A 27,292-nucleotide genomic window follows, 5' to 3' on the forward strand; every position below is an offset into this window, starting at 1 on the left:
AACACTCCCCATGTCAAAACCTTGTACAACCTATAACAGAACAAGAAATGATCACATGCCTCAAGCATATGAAAAACAACAAAGCTAGGGGTCCAGACGATATTCCAATAGAAAGCCTTAAAGCACTAGGAGATGATGGAATACATCTCCTCAAATCTGTACAATAAAATACTTGGAAATGAAGAGGTTCCCCAAAAATGGAGGCGAGCTATCTAGTTCCTTTCTTCAAAAATAAAGGGGATCCACACAATTGTCAAAATTACAGGGGCATAAAACTAATGTCACACTGTCTAAAACTATACTAAAAAATAATAGAAAAAAGATTAAGAGATATAATCGAAATAGGAGAGACTCAGTTTGGCTTTATGCCTGGAAGATCAACAACCTATGCTATCCACGCAATTAGGCAAAGGAGTGAAAAATACAGGGTAAAGAACAAAAAGCTATACATGGTCTTTCTCGATCTAGAAAAGGCCTTCGATAGAATCCCAAGAGAACTTATCTGGTGGGCGCTACGCCATAAAAAGGTTCCCGAAAAATATATAATAATAATACAGGATATGTATATGGGCCATACAACAATAGTACGTAGCACAACGGTAAACAGACTTAGGTGGTATGGGCACACAATGAGAAGGCCTATGAACTACATAGGAAATAAAGTTGAGAGTTTGGAAGTGATGGGAAAACGTAAAAGAGGAAGGCCAAAACTTCAATGGGGCCATAAAGTTAGAGCCAATCAGCGTCTACATGACAGAATTTTCACTGGATGCAAACCACCTTCAAAAACCTTTGCCTACCCCCCTAAAAAATTCCCACCTCCTTCGGCGGCGGTGTCTCTTTATTATTATTTTCACCTTTATAATTATATTAATACTCTTTTCAGAGAATTTATAAGGATAACTTAAATTAATCTATCTCTACTACCAACTATCGATATTTTCGGAATATAAAGAATTTATTTTTTAGATAATAAATTCAAAACCTCCATTATTTACAATGAAGTAATTATTATGGCATTAAGAGCTTGCTGATATATCTAAACCTTTTAAATTAAAAAGGATAGCAGAAAGTTTTATTTGGAAAACAATGTGTATGATTGTTTGCAATATATAGATTTGGTCGATAATTGTATTATAATATTTCTATAATAAAACTATTAATTTTTACAGCAATAAATTTTGTCCTATTTCATCTCAAAATTTAATAGATAACCCCCCAAAAAATTTATCCTACCCTCTCAAAAAAATAGGATGCAAACTGTTCCTACCCCTCCCGCTCATGTAGATGCTGGAGCCAATATAAAGAAGTATAAATCAGATAAAAGAGATTGTATGAATAACATAAAGTGGAGAGAGATGTTGAAGGAGTTTACCACCAGAAAAGGTGAAAGCTAAAGAGGAAAAAAAAATTAAAAATGGATTAAATCACAATAGATCAACATTAATCAAAAATGGACTAAACATGGACCAACACACATGTCCACCTTTTTAAAGGCTTCAATTGTATATATATATATATATATATATAATAAAAATTTTACCACCAGATTTATATCTTTACCATAATTATAATCACTAATTTTACATTTCTATAAAATTTCATATAAATAAACGCATAGAAATTTTCTATCATTTTTTTTATTTTATATATATTTTTATAACAAATTTTCCACTTTCATCATATTAAATACTCTATATAAATTCTCTATTTCCATATCCTCATAATTACAATAAACACCCCTGTAGACGTCAGGATGCATACTATTAGTGGTGTCCCTAATAAAATTAGGAGTATTCGGTTTAAATTTTATATATCATTTTAATAAATATCAAAATTTAAACCCTTTAAAAAAATTTTAATTTATTTAAATTATCCCAATACGCGGCCTTATTAGAAAATATTAGCGCCCCTCTATATATATTAAATCCTGACCTAAATTTAAACAAATTTTATTTCTATTTATTAAATTAAAAATATCCAGCCCTTCAACTCTTTTTATTCGAGTTAAAATTCTGTTTACAAAGATCAGACATATGACACTTGTCTTTTTTATTACAAATTTTTCACATACATATTTACAAACTCATTTTAAATTTAATATTTAGGCAATACATAATGGTCTCTCTATTTCTTGTTTTTTAATCTATTTATATTTTATCCCATGTAAAAATTCCTATTTAATATAATAACTAATTTTACCCTTTTTAGTTTCCCGTATATATATAATATATCTATTTTTATCAACTTACGAAATTTTATTTTATAAGCCAAAGAATCGCTCGATCCACCTCGCTGTCCTTCAATTAATTGGCATCAAGTGTTGTTAAGGTAACTAATTACAAGTAACTGGTAACATTTTTGCTAAAAAATAACTGTAACTAATTATATTTTAAAAATTGTAACTAGTAACTGTAACTAGTAACAGTAACTAGTTATATTTTTATCAATGTAACTGCCAAAAGTAACTTGTTACTTTTAAAAATATGTATGTATAAATCTAAATAAAGAAAGATAATGATTCATATATTATGCAACCAGTAGCGAAAGCTATTGATATACTAGAAGGTGAAAAATATATGTATGGTTATTATACCCCAACAATAACACAGATACTTATCTGTCTGGAAGGTGTTCAAGAATTAAAATATTGTCAACCTTTAAAAGATGTATATTAGCTAGTATTAAAAAAAGGTAACTTAAATTAAATAATTATTCATAAATTAATAATACAATGACATAGGTCTCATGATCTTTATGATAATGATAACATAATTGTTGCTATTCTACATCCACTATTTAAAACTGATTGGCCTTGGATAAGGCAAGAAACGAATAGTTCAAAAAAGATGGAAATTTTAAATTTAATAAATACTTTAATACCTAGCGGTGAATAAAACACAAATGACTCATGTTCGCAACAAACATCATTAGATGTAGTTGGATTTTTTGATTTAAAGCGTCAAAATATTATTGATAATGATGAATTTATTGAAAATTTTATTAAATCCAATAACAGCACATTATCTTTATATGACGATTTTCCACATTTAAAAATATCCTTTATTAAATATAATGTTTTTATTACATCAAGTGCTCCTGTAGAGCGTTTATTCAGCCTAGGGATGCTCATCTTTGGAGAGAAACGAGCGCGTCTCCTAGATAAAAATTTTGAAAACCAATTGTTGTTAAAAGCAATTAAACATTTATTAAACACAAATTTTTATGAAATATTTTTTTATATAAATAAATTATATATTTTTTTTAAACAAATGTAGTAACTGTAACTAGTTATATTTTTGCTAATGTAACTAGTAACTGTAACCAGTTATGTTTCAAAAGTTACTTTAGCAACACTATTGGCATCATATTCATGTTTGACATGTATAACATATAATTTTGTCATAAGATATAATATAAAACTAAATATATAATCTACAAATTTGCTTATTTTATGACATTGGATATTATATAAAGTTATATATAATGAAACTTACACAATTACAATATAAATAAATGAAAAAAATTATAATCATAAAAGTGTTAATGAAAAGAAAGAAAGAAACTCTGAATTATAGAATTTTGAGAATAGATTTTGTTTCACACTTTTAAATATTTTATTTCTTTTTACTTCCACATCATACAACATAAAATAAAATCGAAGATTTTTTAACAAAATATAATATATATTTTTTTAATATATTTTTTTTTTTATCAATTATTTTTTATATAATAAATAAATATTTATTATAATACAACATGTACCCCCTTTTCAAGGTGGTACATCCCACAATGTTCCCGTAACTATTAACAAAAATTAATTAGCGTACAAAAATTAATGCGAATCACTTATAATTTAATAATTTTTTAAAAAAATTCATTTTTCTTGCATGTTCATCAATAATATCCATGACAGCATTACCGTTGAGCCAAAACTTCACATCATTGATGTTCACTTGATATCGACGTTGACGAGAACTTCACATCGTTGATATTTTCTTGATATCTATACGTTATTGTCGTTAGTTGTCATCTTACTATTGTACTATTGTACCGTTCATTTCTGACGTATACGACTATTTGATATTTGATTAAACGATTGTTTTGGTTGTTATCAAAAAATTATCCTGGTTAATGAGTCATAGCTTGATTGATCTTCAGCATCATTGGTCAGTCGTCAGTCCTGATCATTCTATCTTAAGCTTGGTATTATTACTCTAGTAACATTATAGTTAATTGTGCCGAATCATTGTTGTTGATTGGAGGAAATATTACAATGAGTTAATCTGATTTTTTTTAAAATTGCATCCAAAATATAATCAATATTCATTCCTTTTAACATTATTCCAGATACAATTATTATTCTTTTTTTTATAACAAAAATTTAATCGCTTTAACAACATATTCACAATACCCCTTCTTTCTTTTTTTATATAATGAACCATTACACAAAACAACAACATTATTATTTTCATTTTATTCTTTATTCTCTTACCCTTATATTTCCAATTATTTCTCTATTTCGTTGCCTTTTCGCAATTTACGTTTCTTCTCTTCTCAATACCGCTTGCAATTTTTTTTATGATCTTCTACTATTTTTACTTCTTAATTCTTTAATAATTAATTACTTTTTATAACCAACAACTTTATATTAACAAACTTATTACAATCCCAACTTATATAAATACTTTATCTTCCCATCTTCTTTTACCAACGATAAATAAAAAAAATTAAACAAGTTAAACTTTAATACAATGACCTTTCTAATACCATAACCAATTGACCCACATATTTTACTTCATGATTTTATTAGGTCCGTGAAGTTGGCCCCACACTTTTTGATTTTCAATGGTTTATCAGTTGGACTGATTTGTACCCGATTTGTACCGTTTTCAGTTCGATTTGTATCATCACCGTTTTTGAGATATTCAAAGAACAAAATGGGGGGCCAACTTCACGACAGCCCCCCAACTTTTGAACTTAAAAATAAAACGTAAATAGGTCGATAGAGAATGATTTGTACCGATTTGGACCGTTTTCAGTTCGATTTGTACCATCACCGTTTTCCAGCTATTGAACGTTGAAAATATGGCGCCAAAAATAAAAAACACTCAAAATTTATTTGTTTTTTAAATTTTTTAACGTACAACGGTAGAGAATTTTTTTATCTTCCTAATGATGCCTCAAATTAAGCTTTATCTTCATTATTTATTTCGGAAATCAAATTTTAAACCTTATATTATAGCGTGAAGTTAGCCCCCCCCCCCCAATATTCAAAATTTGAGATTTTTAAAATTATTAAAACGGGATTGATTTGTACCGTTTTAAACTCGATTTGTACTATAACCGTTTTCCAGCTATTGACCGTTAAAGATATGGCGTCAAAAAAAACACTCAACATTTATTTTTTTTAAAAATTTTTTAACGTACAACGGTAGAGAATTTTTTTCTCTTCCTAATGATACCTCAAATTAAGCTTTTATTATAGCGTGAAGTTAGCCCCCCCCCATTTTGTTCTTTAAATATCTCAAAAACGGTGATGGTACAAATCGAACTGAAAACGGTACAAATCGGGTACAAATCAGTCCAACTGATAAACCATTGAAAATCAAAAGGTGTGAGGCCAACTTCACGGACCTGATTTTTTATTACTATAACATTTTTAAACAAAAATAAAACAAATGCACGTGTGCATCTAATTTTTACAATTTTCTCATTAACAACATTATCATTAACATTAATCAAATTTTACAATATTAATATTTAATACATTATTTTTTTCATTCCACACGAACTATCAAACTTTTAATTCATCTAAAATAATTGAACTAAGCGATACAACCATTTTACCCCTCAAAAAAAATATATTATATAATTCTACAATTCCCTCAGATAATTAGTATTTACAATTCTCATATATATTCCCAAATTTTTCCATTACAATTCTTTCCCTCAAATAATTAGTATTTACATTTCTCATATATATTCCCAAAATTTTCCTTTAATTCCTTCTTTTTTTTACTACATTTTCATACCCTTTCTTGTTCTCAATTACTTTCAATGCTTTTTGACCCCTTTATTATCCTCCACTTTCTTTTAAACAAATATCTACCTTATAATCTATGAAACAACCCAATTTTTCATCAAATAAATTTTTATATTTATTCTTTAAATCAATCATATCATTCCTTAGTAGAACTAAATTCTATTCTCCTTCTTCTTTTAATTTTTTTTCTCATCAATTCCACCGGAAAATTTTTCGATACAGGTAATTTTTCCCTCTCCAAATTTGAGTCTTTATAAATTTCATCACATTTTATATAATTATTTACCATCCTCGATTTCCCTGAAATTATTTCATTGTCTATTTCCAAATTAAAATTTTCATCATCAATTCCCAAAATATTATCAACTTTCAGATCACCCGAAATATTATCAATTTCGAAATCAATATTTTTTTCAATTTCCCGATTTTCCAAAATATTATCAACTTCCAAATCAACTGAAATATTATTAATTTTCACATTAATATCTTTTTAACTTCGGTATCAGGTATTATACATATGTCAATTTTATTATCCAAAATATCAAATTTCTCCTGACTCATTTTATCACTCATAATTTTTTCATTTTTCTGAAATTCTTCAGAATTATTTAATACATTTTTAATTTCAACACTTTTTAGCATTTTATTTTCCAGAAATTAATTTAATACTCTCAATTTTAATATTCTCTAAAATTTCATTTTTCATCAATTTATTTCCCAAATTTTTAATATCTACCTTTTTTACAAATTTTTTTAATACTTCAATATTTTTATTATCATTTTTCCCTTGAAATATATTCAACAAAATATTTTCTAATCCAATTTTTATTATCCAATTCCATCCCAGAAATGTATCAATTTTTTCTTCCAAAACCCAAAGATCCAAATTTATTATTTCTTTATTTATTAGTACCGGTAAATTTACTTTTCCTAATACCATAATTTCTGAACCGTTAAATTGTTTTACCCTCATTTTATCTTTAATTATGTGTTCATTCGGCTACAACTTGTAAAATTCATTATACCCCATTACAGACATTGTTGCCCCTGTAATCGAAATTTCTTTATTTCCTACATTCACTTTTACTCTTGGACATTGATCCAAATTTTTATTATCTTCCAACTTTAAAATCGGTAAATTACATATTTGTATATTCTTTTGTGTTACATCTCCCAACATATTTTTATAGATCCCATAAGTGCTATTTCCATTTCCTTCATTTTTTCTTTCTATTAAATTCTGATCATTTACCTTATTTTTATATATATTTTCCTTCAATTGATCCAACTGATTTTTTGATGTAACTCCTCCAAATGTTTTTATTTTACTATCATACAGTCATCCTGCTGTACAATCTTTCGCATAATGACCAATATTACGACATTTAAAACACGTTATATCTTCCACATTTCTTTTTTCATAAATATTATTCCCTTCTTCCACCGCTGGAAATGCTTTAGAATTTCCCTGTTGATTTTTATACTTATCCTGATTATGCCCAAACTTTCCACAATTTTCACACGCCGCTGCACTTTTTTGTTTTTCATTTAATAACTTGTATACCGGAACGTAACATTCCTCAGCATTATGTCTCTTTTTTCCACGTTTTTTACAAACTACTAATAACATTCTTTGATTCACCCCTCCATTACATTCTCTGCTTATATGACCTTTTCCACAATTATGACACGTTCTATTTTGACATGTTCCACTATTATACCTTTGTGCCTCATTCAATTTTTTAATTTCCCATTTCATCTATTCAACTCTTTTAAGTAATTCTTTTTTTTTCTTTACTTTCCCTTTCCAAATTTTCTTTATCAATTTTCTTTTTTTTAATATTTTCAATCTCTATTTCTTTTATTACTATAAATCATATTTATTATCTCAATTTCATTATTTTCACTACCTATATTTTTATATTATCAATTTCATTTCTTTTTTTTAGAATCTCTAATAATCTCTGTTTTATCAACATTAATTCCAAATTTTTTTTTTTTTTTTCGAATCTCCAAAGATATCTGTTTTTGATATTCCATATTTTTCATCATACATATTTCATTATATAACTTTTCCATTTTATCATATTTTTCATTTTTTCTCAACATAAAATAAAATCGAAGATTTTTTAACAAAATATAATATATATTTTTTTAATATTATTTTTTTTTATCAATTATTTTTTATATAATAAATAAATATATATTATAATGCAATAAAAAGTATATAATTTAACATTACACCATATTCAAAATTGTATATTTTCTTTATTGCCCAAACAAACGGAATAATAAGAATTAGTGATCTGCATCGGGCCTAATTTTTCAAGCCCGGCCCGAAATTTTTTTATAAAATTTTGCCCGGCCAAGTCTGAACCCAAAATTTTTTATAAAAAATTTTGCCGGCCAGGCCTGAATTTATTTAAATATAGAAATTAATTTTTATAATTACTCAAAATAAACGATATATGTTATATGGCGTCTACTTTCTATAAATAAAATCACATATTTTTATTTTACATAAAAAATTCAACATAAAATTGATAAATTTAGATATATTTTAAGAAATTTCTAAGGCCCGATCCGCTAATAAGAATTTCCAACAAAAATATATTTCATAAATATAAATAAGAACAAAGGAAAATTATTGTCATATCTCTCTTATTCGAAATTCATTGAAGAACGTCTATAAATGTCAATTATATATCAACAGATACAACACTATCTATATTATAATTGTTTATACATTATGTCAAATAAATTGCTTAATTATCTAGTATTTGATTTAATAGTCCTATCCTAACTTAATAGCATCCAATATAAAACATGACTTTTTAAATTTTAAAAAAATCAATGACACATATGTCATTGAAAAAGAAAATATTTATAGAATATATCATAAATATAAAAAAAAATATCTCAAAAATTACGCGAATTCAAACAAAAAAAATATATACGCCATTTTTAATGTAAAATTAAAGAATTATGAAAATTTTCAAAAAAGTTAGTGTTGATAAATAGTCGAGTTTTTACGACTCTGAACTCAAGTTGGAGTTGAGTTGGGTCAATGAGTCGGCTTCAGAGTCGGCTAACGTTTATTTTGAATCGGCCTGCTATTATTATTTACTCAACGATTAAAATATTAAAAAAATTAACCAATTTGGTTCGGGAATTTAAATATTTTTAAATTCGAAATGACTTATGTGTATTATTTTAAAATATGACCATGCTATTATTAATATTACCTAAACCTCGACATATGGCTGATAGATGTCCAAACTTTTGTGTCATTTATGATCACAATCTTAAGGCGGGCGTGATAGCTTTCTGAATAAAATGTTGAGTTTAGGAGTTTTTAAAAATTGACTCAAATCGAGCCGTTTAACAATGCTATCTATTAATATATATTTATTTAATATAATATATATTAAAAAACGGATTTTTAAAAAAAAAAAATTTCAGGCCTGGGTGGGATTTTTTTTAAATATAATATATTTATTTTTAATATTTCTACCTAATAATGACTATTTAAAATATTATGTTCCAAAATTATGGCCTGGCACGGGTATTTAAAAAAATTCAGGTCCGACCCGGATATTCAAAATCGATAGGAAAAATTTCTAACTCAGCCCGTAAACTTTTGCACGGCGGGATATAATTAATTGGGCGGCGCAGCACGTTAAAACTTTACGAAAGGTCTGCCCAGGTCCGTTATATTTTTTGTTCAGTTTTCGGCCATTACAATTTTTATTAATATCAAATTTTTTCCCATCCTTTTTTTATGTAAAATTATTTTTCCAGATTAAAAACTATATTTATTTCCATTCCCTCTTCCCTCTTTTTCCCAAAAATTAGATTATTATTTTATTACTATGGAAATTTAATAATTAAATAATAAACGGCATCTTTTATTGTTATTAAATAAATTTTCATTCAGCTTCCCATATTGTAAGAATATTAAAAAGTGTTATTTTTTCTCTAAATGATTTAAAGATAAATATTAATAAAATTTATTTATTTAATATCTATTGTGTTACACAAACATAATATATATATTCAGACTAGTCATAATCTAATCCCAATATCTTATAGCGCTCCAAAGTTCAAACCTAAACTATTATTTATACCCGAACATATTTTCGTTTCGGTTCAGATGTATAAATATTATTAACCTATTATTAGTGTTGTTAAACGACTCGATTTGAGCTTATTTTAAAAAACGGCCAACTCAATATTTTAGCCATAAAAATATTACCTAAACCTCGAGATTTCGATAATAAAATGTCCAAACTTGTATGCCATCTATGACCACAATCCAGAGTTGTTAAAAGATCGAATCAAAAAATCGACGATCCTGGATTCGATCGCAAATTTGTCAATTTTACGAGATTTATGATTCTGACTTAAATTGAGGATCGAGATCGAGATCATTTTGTTTAAAATTCGATCCCGATCTTTTTAAAAATATTTTTTACTTAAAAAGCAATAAATAAAATAAAAATTTTGAAAATTAAATTAAAATATTATTTTTAAAAAAAATATCTATCTTCATATTTTATCAACTTCCATTCCACCATTTATTTTATAGATATATTTATTCATTTCCTAAATTTTACGAGATTTAGAGCTCTTACAAGCTATTTAATATAAATTTATAAATTTATAATAATATATTAATATTTATTTTAATAGGTAAATGTAATGTCCATTATAGATTTAGAAGATTCTATTGCTTCTACTATTGATGTAACAGCAGATATAAGTGAGAATGAGAATCTTTTAACATTTTTGAAATTACGTAAGTATTTTACTTTATGTGAAATGGATGAAAGCAACTCTTATAATATGATCAGCACCAAATGCTGTCTCTGTAAGAAAATAATATCATCTTCCAAAATATCATCCTCGAACTTAAAGAGACATTTACAAGTAATTCTTTTAAATTTTTTTTATTTGATAATCTTAATGTCAACATGTTTAAATTTAATTTATTACATTCCTGAGTTGAGCAGGTCCTACAGAAATAGAATCTAGATACAGATTCTTTATAAAAAAAATCAATTATTAGATACAGTATAATTAATAAAATATTTGATGAAGAGTTAATCTTGGTTTTGTTATTTATATATAATAATTAGGCATTTATTTTTTAATATTACTATTATATTAGTTTAATTTTCAAAAGAAGAGTATTTATAATAAATGGAAGTATAATAACTAATAATTAAGCCTTTATAATGTATTTTGACTTTCTTTAATATAATTAAAACATCCAGTTCAATGTTATTTGTATTGAACTTAGCAATGTTTCACCAAAAGAAAAATAAATATCTATTCTATTATTTCTTTATTATAATATGTTAAATCTAATCAATTAGTATTATAGTTTCAGTTTGAGCTTGATTATATAATCCTCGACAACATTTTTAGGGCTTTTTTTAATAATATTTTTTGAATTGAAAGTATTTTTTGTATCATTTGACTCAATCCATAAGTTCTTAAATGCCAAAAAGCCTCATTATATTCATAATAGGAAAATACTTTATCAAAATCTTTGGCCCATATCATCTTAATAATGATAGACAATATTGTAAACTTAAATTTTTAAGATAACCTACCCCCTTTTAACCACTAATAAAACATACTTTAATATGTTTAACAAAATTTGTTGAACCCTTAATCCATAGTTCATAAATGCCAAAAGGCTAATTATATTCATATATAGGAAAATATTTTATCAAAATCTTTAGCCCATATCATCTTTGGCAACTTTTAATAATAATAGGCAAAGACAATATTGTAAACTTAAAATTTAAAATAACCTATATGAACCTTTTTTAACCATATATAAATTAAATAATATAATTTAATATGTTTAACAAAATTTGTGTTGAACCCTTTATCATTTTTTTGTTTATATAGGTTTTACATTCAGCCTGTACATTGTTTTTTTTAACTTTAAATTTCCATATAAAATTTTAAAAATGAAATTTGATTCAGGAGAAGTTATTTTCATCCAACTTTGATACATACTATTTTTTTCTTTTATAAAGAAAAAGCACAGTGAATTTAACCAAACACCTCAACGAATTCTCTACACAAAAAAATATATCACTGCAAAACCAAAGGGGTTCTGGTTGCAAATCCAGACAATCTAAATTGAATTTTAACAATCTAAACATTCCAGCTGTATCGCAAAAAACAGCAGACAAGGTTATCATGGATTTTATTATTGACACCTTCCAACCACTGTCTCTATGATCCTTCATTTGAAAAAATGATTAAAACTATTTCTCCTGCGACAAAAATTATTTGTCGCCAAACACTGGGCAACAGGATATCTACTTCCTTCTCCTATATGACGACAAATCTTATAAGAGATTTGTCTGAAGTTTCTTATGTGCACCACTGCTGATTGTTGGAGTGGCCATCGAAGGTATATTATATTTATATGAATTTTATAATGTTTATTTTATTAGGGCTTTTATTGGACTTACTGCACATTGGCTGGATCCGTTAAGCCTCAAGAGAAGGTCAGCCGCTTAGGCACTGAGGGGGATAATTGGGAGCAATCATGTGATGTTTTGGCCAACGAAATCATGGGTATCCACAAGTTCTATAAAATTCATAATAAATTGGTGAAGATGGTGACTGACAAAGGAACCTTCTTTGTCAAGGCATTTAAGTAATATTTATATTTAGCAAAAATTATTTAAATAAATTTATTTTTTCTAGAGTTTTTGGAGAAAATGAAGAAGATAGTAGTGAGGATATGGAATTGATAAATTTGGATGACATATTATCCGTTGATGACCCAATTATTCCTACTATCAGCCTACCAAAACATCAACGTTGTTGTTGCCATAATCTTAACCTTATTGCAACAACAGATGCGGAGATGGCAGATAGTTATCTCAATTATAATCGAATATCTAGATCCACTTTTGCAAAATGTTTTGCTTTAGTTAATAAACAAAATATGTCGTCAAAAATGGCGGATATTTTATTGGAGAAATTGGGAAGATATTTAATAGCTCCCAACAAGACAAGATGGAATTCTTATTACCAATCCATGAAATTAATAGATATGCTTTCTGAAAAGTTTTCAGATATGTGATCAAATTGGATTTGCAATGTTTAGGCAAGAGGAATGTTTTTTTATTAAAGAGTATGCAACAGTAATACAATGATATTCTCTAAATAAATTTAAATTTTATAGGTTATGGAACCTTTGGCGATCTCGTTAAAAATCTTGGAACGGGAGGATAATATGGAGCAGGGATATCTAACTCCCGTTCTATCGATATTGATACATAAATTAACGAAATTTAGCTGCCTGCGGTATTGTAAGCCCTTTGTAAATAGTTTTCTTAGAGGTATTGATAAAAGGTAATATTTTTTTATGCAATTATTTTATATTATCAGATATCTGCAAAATATATTAAAAAATTGCAAAGATCTGGCAAATTTAGTAAAATATTTTTAACAGGCCAGTTCTACTAAACCTCTGATATCTAGTAAAATATTAATGGGCCTTTGAAGACATTAAAAATTTATTAGATTATTTGAATTTTAAGCTAATATTTTGATTAATATTCTTTGTAAATTATAAATAAATTAAAATGTTAATTTCTTTGTATATTAAGTATTAAGTTTGCATTTAATCAATATTTATGATATGACACAAATATAAATAAATACCATACAGATGATGTGCTAGACTTGACTGTAAAATTTAAAAGGGTTATGTTTTGCAGATACTTGATTTGATTTATATGAATAAGATGAACACTTATTTAATAATAAATTAATTATCATTTCATAATATAGATTTCCTTCACTGTATGAAGACACTAACATTTTGGCAGCCATGATTCACCCTAAATTTAAACTTAATTGGCCTTATATTAATCTGCCACAAAATATGATGGTAAAAGAAAGATTAGTTGCCCATTTGGGACAGGAACAACCATATGCGGATACCTCAAATGAATGTATGGATGACATTGATGCTTTTTTTGGGAAAAATACTGTACAAAATGCTTGTTCCGTTAAAAAAATTTTTTATTCAAATAATGATTCCATGAATATTTTTAATACTTATATTATTTTAAAAAAAATATTTATTGAATATAATACACCTTTGCCAGCAAGCGCTCCAATGAAAGACGCGGATGTTTAAATGATGATAATTTAGAAAAAAATTTATTATTAAAAGCTAATTTTAATTATAAATAAATATATTATAATTGTTATATTTATTATTCAATTACAATAAATTTCTACCATATTTAATTTATTTTTATATTAGTTAATTTTGCATCGGTTAGATTATATTATTATTCAATTACAATAAATTTATAACATATATTAGTTAATTTTGCATCGGTCAGAAATTTAAATAGAAAAAAAGATCGTGATCAGATCTTTTTTTTTAAAAAAAGGTCGATCCTGGATTTCGATCCTCTTTTTTTGAAAAGATCGTGATCGGGATTTGATTGTTTTAAAAAGATCGGTTAACAAGCCTGCCACAATCTTAAGGCTTGCATAATAATTATGTGATTAAAATATTGAGTTAGCCATTTTTAATCAGCACAAATCAAGCAGTTTAACAATACTGACTAAATCATATGTTTGCCAAGATTGGTTTTATTTGGAGAATACAATAATAATACCTCTTAAATCTTAGAAAATCTCTAGTTAATTTCTATTAGAAAACATAAAGGGGAAAAGTCACAAACAGTACTATAAAAAAAAAGTATTTTAAAAGAAATTGGGCAAAATGCTCCATTAATTATATTTCATTTTAAATTAAAATTCACAACACAAAACTACTATTTATAGGTATATTTTTTAAAGTTAACATAAAGTAAAGAGAATTAGCTTTATAATATTAAATTTTTAAACTAATTTAGGAGTTATTTTATATTATATTAGAAATTATTTACTTTTTAATGGGGTCTAGGTATGTAATATATATATATTGTAACATTAAAATTTAAAAACAAGAGCATACATTTTATTTTTATTTAAATATTATAAGCCTAATATAAAATTGTTTGATATAATAATGATAATTATATTCTATAATTACGAATAAAATTATATCCAAAAATTATCCGTTAATGTTAAAATATTGATGTCCCAAGAATTAAGGAAAAGACATTCCCTTAATGTCTTTGAAGATGTGCGATTTCTTTTTTTTGTCATGGTATCGACAGTACGTGGAAAAGCCACTGATCTTGTCTGTTGGGACAAGAAATCCTTTGCCATGGTTACAAAAATCGGAAAACGATTTGCATTGCAACTACACCAAACTAAGGCGTTTGCTATGGATATAACAACCGGTTCCCCTATATACTCTTCTATTTCCTCTTCCGCGGGTTTAGGAGTATCGAATACGTCCTTAAAAATAGATTAAGATTGTTATATTAAAAATATATTAATAGTTACTGTCTTAATTCATTTAAAATAGAGACTGATATAGGTTGAGATTGATTTTCCTCCAAACTAAATATTCCTGTCTTATCAATAGTATTATTTTATTCATTACATAATGAGTTTAATTGGTAATAATATGTTGATAGATTAACAAAAGAAGGTATTATATTGAAAAGTGAGTCTAAGAAACTACATACATAGTTTCAGAATGTATTCATGTGATCTGTGTAATATAATATATAAATATAAAAATGTATTCAAATTAGTTTTTAAAATTAATATGAAAAGCAGAATAAAAATTTAAAACCTGAATATATTTTACATTTGCCCAGCTAGCTTAATGGTAGCACTTACAGAGAATATCATAGTACCTAAAGTTTTGGAAATACTTTCAATGTACAATTTACACAGAGTTGTTAAAAGATCGAATCAAAAGATCGACGATCCTGGATTCGATCACAAATTTGTCAATTTTACGAGATTTATGATTCTGACTTAAATTGAGGATCGAGATCATTTTGTTTAAAATTCGATCCCGTTTTAAAAATTAATTTTTTACTTAAAAAGCAATAAATAAAATAAAAATTTTGAAAATTAAATTAAAATATTATTTTTAAAAAAAATATCTATCTTCATATTTTATCAACTTCCATTCCACCATTTATTTTATAGATATATTTATTCATTTCCTAAATTTTACGAGATTTAGAGCTCTTACAAGCTATTTAATATAAATTTATAAATTTATAATAATATATTAATATTTATTTTAATAGGTAAATGTAATGTCCATTATAGATTTAGAAGATTCTATTGCTTCTACTATTGATGTAACAGCAGATATAAGTGAGAATGAGAATCTTTTAACATTTTTGAAATTACGTAAGTATTTTACTTTATGTGAAATGGATGAAAGCAACTCTTATAATATGATCAGCACCAAATGCTGTCTCTGTAAGAAAATAATATCATCTTCCAAAATATCATCCTCGAACTTAAAGAGACATTTACAAGTAATTCTTTTAAATTTTTTTTATTTGATAATCTTAATGTCAACATGTCTAAATTTAATTTATTACATTCCTGAGTTGAGCAGGTCCTACAGAAATAGAATCTAGATACAGATTCTTTATAAAAAAAATCAATTATTAGATACAGTATAATTAATAAAATATTTGATGAAGAGTTAATCTTGGTTTTGTTATTTATATATAATAATTAGGCATTTATTTTTTAATATTACTATTATATTAGTTTAATTTTCAAAAGAAGAGTATTTATAATAAATGGAAGTGTAATAACTAATAATTAAGCCTTTATAATGTATTTTGACTTTCTTTAATATAATTAAAACATCCAGTTCAATGTTATTTGTATTGAACTTAGCAATGTTTCACCAAAAGAAAAATAAATATCTATTCTATTATTTCTTTATTATAATATGTTAAATCTAATCAATTAGTATTATAGTTTCAGTTTGAGCTTGATTATATAATCCTCGACAACATTTTTAGGGCTTTTTTTAATAATATTTTTTGAATTGAAAGTATTTTTTGTATCATTTGACTCAATCCATAAGTTCTTAAATGCCAAAAAGCCTCATTATATTCATAATAGGAAAATACTTTATCAAAATCTTTGGCCCATATCATCTTAGGCAACTTTTAATAATGATAGACAATATTGTAAACTTAAATTTTTAAGATAACCTACCCCCTTTTAACCACTAATAAAACATACTTTAATATGTTTAACAATTTTTGTTGAACCCTTAATCCATATTTCTTAAATGCCAAAAAGGCAATTTATATTCATATATAGGAAAATATTTTATCAAAATCTTTAGCCCATATCATCTTGTGCAGCTTTTAATAATGATAGACAAAGACTATATTGTAAACTTAAAATTTAAAATAACCTATATGAACCATTTTTAACCATATATAAATTAAATAATATACTTTAATATGTTTAACAAAATTTGTATTGAACTCTTTATCATTTTTTTGTTTATATAGGTTTTACATTCAGCCTGTACATTTTTTTTTTAACTTAAAATTTCCATATAAAATTTTAAAAATGAAATTTGATTCAGGAGAAGTTATTTTCATCCAACTTTGATACATACTATTTTTTTCTTTTATAAAGAAAAAGCAGTGAATTTAAAAATGAGATTACCAAACACCTCAACGAATTCTCTACATAAAAAAATATATCACTGCAAAACCAAAGTGGTTCTGGTTGCAAATCCAGTCAATTTAAATTAAATTTTAACAATCTAAACATTCCAGCTGTATCGCAAAAAACGGCAGACAAAGTTATCATGGATTTTATTATTGACACCTTTCAACAACTGTCTCTGGTTGATGATGCTTCATTTGAAAAAATGATTAAAACTTTTTCTCCTGCGACAAAAATTATTTGTCGCCAAACACTGGGCAACAAGATATCTACTTCCTTCTCTTATATAACGACAAATCTTATAAGAGATTTGTCTGAAGTTTCTTATGTATGCACCACTGCTGATTGTTGGAGTCGTCATCGAAGGTATATCCCACGTTCTATAAAATTCATAATAAGGTGGTAAAGATGGTGACTGACAATGGAACCAACTTTGTCAAGGCATTTAAGTAATATTTATATTTAGCAAAAAATATTTAAATAAATTTATTTTTTCTAGAGTTTTTGGAGAAAATGAAGAAGATAGTAGTGAGGATATGGATTGGATGGCATATTATCCGTTGATGACCCAATTATTCCTACTATCAGCCTACCAAAACATCAACGTTGTTGTTGCCATAATATTAACCTTATTGCAACAACAGATGCGGAGATGGCAGATAGTGATCTCAATTATAAACGAATATCTAGATCCACTTTTGCAAAATGTTTTGCTTTAGTTAATAAACAAAATATGTCGTCAAAAATGGCGGATATTTTATTGGAGAAATTGGGAAGATATTTAATAGCTCCCAACAAGACAAGTTGGAATTCTTATTACCAATCCATGAAATTAATAGATATGCTTTCTGAAAAGTTTTCAGATATGTGATCAAATTGGATTTGCAATGTTTAGGCAAGAGGAATGTTTTTTTATTAAAGAGTATGCAACAGTAATACAATGATATTCTCTAAATAAATTTAAATTTTATAGGTTATGGAACCTTTGGCGATCTCGTTAAAAATCTTGGAACGGGAGGATATTATGGAGCAGGGATATCTAACTCCCGTTCTATCGATATTGATAGATAAATTAACAAAATTTAGCTGCCTGCGGTATTGTCAGTCCCTCGTAGATAGTGTTCTTAGAGGTATTGATAAAAGGTAATATTTTTTTATGCAATTATTTTATATTATCAGATATCTGCAAAATATATTAAAAAATTGCAAAGATCTGGCAAATTTAGTAAAATATTTTTAACAGGCCAGTTCTACTAAACCTCTGATATCTAGTAAAATATTAATGGGCCTTTGAAGACATTAAAATTTATTAGATTATTTGAATTTTAAAATATTTTGATTAATATTCTTTGTAAATAAATTACAATGTTAATTTCTTTGTATATTAAGTATTAAGTTTACATTTAATCAATATTTATGATATGACCCAAATATAAATAAATACCATACAGATGATGTGCCAGACTTGACTGTGAAATTTAAAAGGGTTAAGTTTTGCAGATACTCGATTTGATTTATATGAATAAAATGAACACTTATTTAATAATAAATTAATTATCATTTCATAATATAGATTTCCTTCACTGTATGAAGACGGTAACATTTTGGCAGCCATGATTCACCCTAAATTTAAACTTAATTGGCCTTATATTAATCTGCCACAAAATATGATGGTGAAACAAAAATTAGTTGCCCATTTGGAAAATATGCAGGAACAACCATATGCGGATACCTCAAATGAATGTATGGATGACATTGATGCTTTTTTTTGGGAAAAATACTGTACAAAATGCTTGTTCCGTTAAAAATTTTTTTATTCAAATGATGATTCCATGAATATTTTTAATACTTATATTAATTTTAAAAAAATATTTATTGAATATAATACACCTTTGCCATCCTTGTTTAGTAAAGCTAAACATGTTCTAAATGAAAGACGCGGATGTTTAAATGATGATAATTTACAAAAGATTTTATTATTAAAAGTTAATTTTAATTATAAATAAATATATTATAATTGTTATATTTATTATTCAATTACAATAAATTTCTACCATATTTAATTTATTTTTATATTAGTTAATTTTGCATCGGTTATATTATATTATTATTCAATTACAATAAATTTATAACATATATTAGTTAATTTTGCATCGGTTAGAAATTTCCTTCAGAAATTTAAATAGAAAAAAAGATCGTGATCACGATCGCGATCTTTTTTTTTAAAAGGTCGATCCTGGATTTCGATCCTCATTTTTTGAAAAGATCGTGATCGGGATTCGATCGTTTTAAAAAGATCGGTTAACAAGCCTGAATATACAGCTAATCTATAGTTGTAAGAGATTACGAATCTACAAATTATCTTGTAAAAGTAAGATCGCCTCTAGTTCCATTAAGAATTTTTATTTCTTCGTTGGTAATAACAAATTCAACTAAAAAATTTCTACATAATATGTTTATGGCCTCTATATTCTAGAAATAAAAAAAATATGAAATCAACAATACCTTGTTAATAGTAGACATCATACTATTCCATCTCGTTGCTACGTCCATTGGAATTTTAGTTACACCGAAGCATGTATTCTTGCATAAATTTAGGGCTTCTATGTAGCTTTTTTAGCATATCAGTTTTTTTTAATTTTGATTGAAATGAATCCAGAGCTTCCCTCACAAGCAAATTAATTATATGTACTATGCACCTAACTATAAAATTTTTTATTATATTTTGTATAAAATGTTCTTTTAAACTCGGTAACTAATATTATGATATCATGAGCTATGGATCCTCACCTATAGTGTGGGTGAGCCAATTTAATCAGGTCCAATAAAAAACTTATTATGGCTACCATTAATTATCTATGTAATGAAGAGTTATTGCAAGGTCAGATAATGAATTTAACCCAGTCCAAATATCGGTGGTAATCGACAATTGGCTTGTCACATTATTTAAGTTTTAGATAATTTGTTTTTTAGCCAAATTATAAATATTAGATAAATGTTAAGAAGATATCTGTCGACACCAAATCTTAATGTTTTTGTTAACATATTTAAATATATCTCCATAGGATTCACTATCGAATATATGAAATGTTATTTTTATAAAATATCTAAGAATTAGTTTATTCAAATGGGTATTTTCTATATTTCTCAGTTTTCTTACAACCATACAAGGTTTCTGATGCCATGCGTGGATTTTCACTTTCTAATACGTTGGGATTCACTTTTCTCGTATGGTTTTTTAAATTAGCTTTAATTAAAAATATAGTAAAATTATTGAAGCATATTATGCTTGTTGCAATACTTACCTTGTAGTGCACCATTATGTTTGCATTTTCGCCTATGGCATATCTGTAAAGTTGGATTGTTGGATTTATTAATTGAAAGACTATCTAATCGAAAAGTTGTCTCCTCTTCTAATTCTCTGGTGGAACTAAACCGGATTTGCGTCTACATTAAAAAAAATAAAATTAATAGCATTTCAATATAGTATATTTAATCAATAGAGTGAAACGAGTGTTAAAAATAAACTAACAATAAAAGGGGGTAAACATAATAAGATTTTATTTTAATTTAATACATATTGAAATTAAATATGGACAAGCAATTATTACCAAGATTAATGGCTGAAAATAAATGTGTTGGAAATTTAATTTAAAATAAAAAAAATGTGTTATAGTAAAATATTTATTAATTTTTTTTAATTTTTCTTAAATTTTTTTTTTTGATATATGACATATTTTATTACATTCTCTATATTATAATGTTAATATTTAAATAATAAATCAAAAATATATATAGAAATAAAATTATTATTAAAATTAACATATCAAATATAAAATAAAATAAAACAATATTATATAAAAACGGAGGTGAGACTTTCCTGAAGATCTTCCCATCCCTATAAAAACTAATTTAATCGAAATAGGTAAGGAAGAACTAATTAAAACAGTTTTATCTTTTAATAAAACTCTGCAGGGGGAATTGACTGTTTTCGCCCCTCTTATTTTCAATTTTTAATTAACACTAAAAATCCTTATCAAGATTCATTTGTAAATTCATTGGTAATGCTTAGTGAAAATATATTGAACAATGATTTACCTAGTCAAGTTCACCAAATTCTTTATGGCGCAAGATTAATTGCTTTTTCTAAGCCTGATGGTGGAGTTCGGCCAATTGCAATAAGGTCTTTTTTAGGAGACTATTAGCTAAGATAATCGTTGAGCGCATCAAACCTGATGCTTCAAAAATGTTCCAAACATATCAACTAGGCTTTGGTAAAGGGGGATGCTAAATAGCCGCTCACTCTCTTCGCATATATATCTCCTCCAGACGCCATAGTCTGTAAGCTTGATTTTAAAAATGCTTTTAATTCTTTATTCAGAAAAGCATTTTTGAACATCTTTTATGAATTCCCAGTTTATGCAAGATTTATTGAACAGTCTTATGGCTGTAGAACCCCTCTCAAATTCGGGGAATATAAAATTCCATCTGACTAAGGTCAAGGAGACCCTTTGGGCCCTCTGATCTTTAGTTTAGGTATACATAACCTAGTTCATTGTCTAAAATCCTTTTTTAATTTAGATTTAAACATATGGTATCTAGATGATGGTACCATTTGCGGACCTTCTAAAAATATTCTTGCAGCGATAGAATATATAGAGAAGAATTCTCTAAACGCCTTACTCTAAATAAGGCTAAATCTGAAATACTTTTTAAATTCAAATACTCTAGAAGTCCAAGGGTTTAAAATTATTAAAAAAAGTGAAATTAATCTTCTAAGATCACCTTTAAGCAGTTTTTCCAACTGTGAGGTGTTCGTGGAAAATTTTTTCGAAGGCTTATTAGGACTTGAAACTATTTTAAAAGAAATTCCTTCACACCAGAGCTTTTTTCTTTTAAAAAAATATTTATTTTTACCAAAGATTTTACATATTTTTAGATCTTCTTCCTTTTTTTTAAATAATGAAATTATTAATCGTGTTCATATTTTTTAGAAGTTTATTAGAAAATATTTTAAATATTAAATTGGAAGATTTTAATTGGGGTTTCTCACAATTACCTTCGAAAATGGGTGGTTTAGATTTATATCCTTTAAATCTTATATCTCTTTCCTCATTTTTGGCATCGCGTTTGATGAATAACGCCATGATATCTTCTTTTATCTCTCCTAAAGATAACTTTTTAATCTTAGCTCCACCTGAAGCTGTCTTACCCACAATCTTAACACACCAATCTATTTTCGAACCTTTGATTAAAAATTTTTTTTAAATAATCTCATCAAACCCCCCTTTGGAGTAAATTCAATTATTACAGAATGCTGACTGTACTAGTGGTTATGAATGGTTGGAAGAATTTACAAGGCAGGCATGCAAGGCAGGCATGCAAGGCAGGCATGCAAGGCAGGCATGCAAGGCAGGCATGCAAGGCAGGCAGCAATTAATTTAGCTATTAGCCGTTCTCTTACCAGGGCCCGAATACCAAACATCCTGAAGCCTACAAATTTATCATTAGATGATGGCTTAAGACCAGATGGCTTAACTTCCGTGCCTTGGTTTTTAGGGAAATCCTTAATTTGGGACTTCACATGCGTATCTTCTTTCCCAAAAAATTTAAATTCTAATCCGGTTGATAAATTATATTTTTACACCGATCGTTATCTCTTCCCTTGGACATATGCCAAGCGGAACTTTAAAGTTCTTAAAAAATATAGGCGATAAGACAAGAGCCTTTACATCAGAACCAAAAGAATTCTATTTTTTAAACAAAACCTACAAATCACTATTTTAAAATATAATTACTCATGTTTTTTGGGAACTTGTAGTCCCACCTCGTTTTTATATAATATTGTTTTATTTTATTTTATTTTATATTTGATATGTTAATTTTAATTTTACTATTAATTTTATTTCTATATATATTTTTAATTTATTATTTAAATATTAACATTATAATATAGAGAATGTAATAAAATATGTCATTTTTCTTAAATTAATATTTAAAAAATGTTTAATATAGAATCTTTATTTTTCAATAGTAATATTAATTTTTTCCAATTTAAATGAAAACTCCCAATCTTCATCGAGAATTCAAAGACCAAAAGAATAAACTAATATTGGAATAAAGAAAAAATAGATATATTTACTAAAATGTAATCAATGCCTGAAAAACAACAGGTGAAAATTAAAGACATCGCAAAATACGTCGAAATGTCTACAACATTGGACGGGACATTCCCAGATACAAATGGAAATCCTTTAAAAGAATACAGTATTCAAAAAAGGAAGTTTAAAAAAAGATTCTACAATTATTTGATACATCATAAGCTTATTGATAAAAAATAATACTCTTACTATCCATGAGATAATAGAAAATTTACCCCTTGGTAGTCCAAAAACGAAAACAACAATTAGCAAATATATCAAAAATAAAGGTTGGTCCAAAAAAAGAGCTGGCAAGGAGCCTGAGAAGAAATACTAATGAGGCAATTAATATTCGTCAAATCAATTGTGTAAAGATCTTAAATATCCCAAGAGAAAAATTATATTTCTTAGATGAAACTGGAATAAACTTGCATGTTGTACAAATTTACGTCTGGGCGTACAATGTTCGTCCAATAATAAATATCCCATCCTCTAAGGGTAAAAATGTAAGCATTCTTTGTATAATTGGAATTGGAGGGGTAATCCATTATAAAATAATCGAAGGATTCCGTGATTTTATGACAGAGCTTATCAGTGTCTTACCACCAGATGCAATTATTGTAATAATTAATCTACCCATAGAAGCCATCTTATCGATGCTTATAAAGATAGAATTGAATACCTACCACCATATTAATTTTTTGGAAGACTTGAAAAATAAATATCGAGCAATCAATCCCCTCTTTAATTTAAGAGATGAAATTATTGGGAATATTATTCAGCTCTTACACGGATTTATTCCTTATAATTTTACTAACTTTTACAATCACAAGCAAAGCTATTTGAAGTTGGGTTATCGTGGGCAACTGATTAATTAGGTAATCCTTTTAATTGATTTGTATTAATAATTATAATATTAACTCTTTTAATTTCCAAAAAGTTCATTGCTTTTAAAAACTCATTGTAGCCCCATGGTATGATTATTTGCTAGCAACTTAAATCTAATTTGTAATATTTTTAAATCTCAAAATTTCGGCTATATTTGAAACCATCGATTCACAAATTTTAAAATGACATTATAAATTTTTCTTATTGCAGTTATAAATTATTACACTTCTTTATAAGCAAATTATCTCTATTATTATATTTTTTTTTCAAGCCATATAATCAACTCATATTGTATTTTATTTGATAATTAAAATTTAAAATATAATTTTGAACAATTATTTATTATTTACACAAATAATATTTAAGTACATTCTGTGGAACAATTAATGCCATTTTTAAATTATTGGCATCTCTTATTGTTACAACTTTTTTGGAAATTGCAAATTGATTTACAATTAATTAACAGATGCACTTCTTGATGCAGTTATTATGGAGATGGTCTTGTTAGTAATGGTTAAATTGGTAAATTTTATTGATTTATGAACGTTCGTTTTAAAAATGGGGAATCAATTTTTTCCAAATTAGTTCCAACCCATAGTTTCTCGCCCTCCATTTGGATAATTTCGGCTTTAATATTTTTAGGGCATAGATTTGATCTATTAATTTTTATTTATTGGGATCAGTACGTTATCCCCAATGGATAATTTTATTTTTTTAATTTTATTTTTGTAAACATTACCTTGTTTATTCCTATCTATTAAATAAATATACGAAGGCAGTCTGGCTAAAATATTTTCGATGCTATTGCCTATTGAGTTTGTAGTATTCTTATCTTTCCATAATTTTGTGTTGCCTATTTTATAGTTCTTTCTCTCCGAAAGAACATATTCAATATTGTAAAATGATTCGTAGGAATTTCCCCGTTTTATTTTGTGAGCAATCACTATACCCTATGATAAAACCTTCACATTTTCAGCAAAATTTATACCCTGGGTTAATTTTTTTATCGAGATTAAAATAATTTGTGAATTTAGGAAAAGGAAATTCCATATCATCATTATTTTACAAGGATATTACAGTCTATATGATCTGTACCAAAAATATCTTCATTATCAATCTCTACTGTCGACATTTAAAATTTTTAATTTTTTTGAAAAATATATTTACAATGCATATTTTTAAATGTAAATTTAAATTTCAAAATAAAATAAAAAGATTATAATTTTAGAATTAAATAATTAAATTATTATAATAATTTTTTGCTATTTTTGTTAGTAGCTAGCTATCACTCTTTTTATAAAAAAGGTAGCACGCTAAAGCTATCGATACTAAAAAAAATAGCTACAAACGCGCTACATTAAAAACCCTGCAATTTAAATATTTCGGGTTCAGAATTGGAACCGAAAAAAGGATCTAATAAATTGTTTTATCTTTATTTTTTATTTCTTAAAATTCTATCCAAATGGAAATTATGTTATGTTGAGGGCCTGGCTACTAAAGAGAGGCTAAGTCATTCTTAACGAGGTTTGTGTTTTGACAGAAAATTTATAAATATCCTAAATTTTAATTTATACTAAGGGAGATTAGGAATAAACGCATAGAAGAATGATTTTAATCAAATAAATTTTATATTATGTAGGCCAACCCCAACCATTAATACATTAAATGCGATCTATCTATAATTTTATGTGAAAGTTAATTCTAATAATATGCAAAATAAACATGTGGAATATGTTTATTGATAAATAAAGGACTTCCCAAGTATTTGATAATCATATTCAATTTATATAATATGAAAAATTTTATACAAATTCTGACAACCTAATTTTTAGACCCGACCATTTACTGCTATTTAATATTATAGTCTTTAGAGATTTCCATTACCTTATATTTGTTACTCATATCAAATTATTATTTTTAAACTTTCCCTCCTCTGGGCCTAATCCAGCCCATTAAGAGACCAAGAGTGAATGCTATTATTTGAGTAGAAAAATATTTTAATTAGCTTCTATTTTAAAGTCATATCAATATTTTGTGGAATTTTTCCCCCACTCCCTGAGGGTGAGAGACAGACAAGGGGAAGACATTATAGTCGAGATAGATGGTGTTAACAATTTTATTGTAACTAAATCTAAGGTAGTGAGTATAATATTGTATATATGTAATGCAAAGTGTGAACAAAACAAAATTGCGGGGTAAAAAGAACCGGGGATATAATTGATATGTTTTTAAAGGGTCGAATTTTATTGTGCCATATGTTCCTCGGGTTCTTCCTCCATTTGCCCTATCGGTGCTTCTTCGCCCGTTTCATCTTGGGTGGATAACTTAAGTGTTTTGTCGAAGACTGTCGGGTCGAAGTGTTGCTCCATTTATTCCAGTCCTTCCGATATTAGACCCTCCACTTCATCTATGTAATGAATGGGGGTTGAAGCTCGGATCCATGGTATGGCGTCCTCAATCTTAGGGAGTAGATATTTGAATTAGCTTTTATTTGATACCCATATCGATATTTTGTGTTGATAAAAATATTCCTGATCACCTAGACCCACCCTCTATAAGTGAATATTATTATTAGAATAAAAAAAAAATTTAATTT

The sequence above is a fragment of the Gordionus sp. m RMFG-2023 genome, chromosome 1 (genome assembly GCF_954871325.1).
Source record: "Gordionus sp. m RMFG-2023 chromosome 1, tfGorSpeb1-WG-v2, whole genome shotgun sequence".
In the NCBI taxonomy this organism is placed as follows: domain Eukaryota; kingdom Metazoa; phylum Nematomorpha; class Gordioida; order Chordodea; family Parachordodidae; genus Gordionus; species Gordionus sp. m RMFG-2023.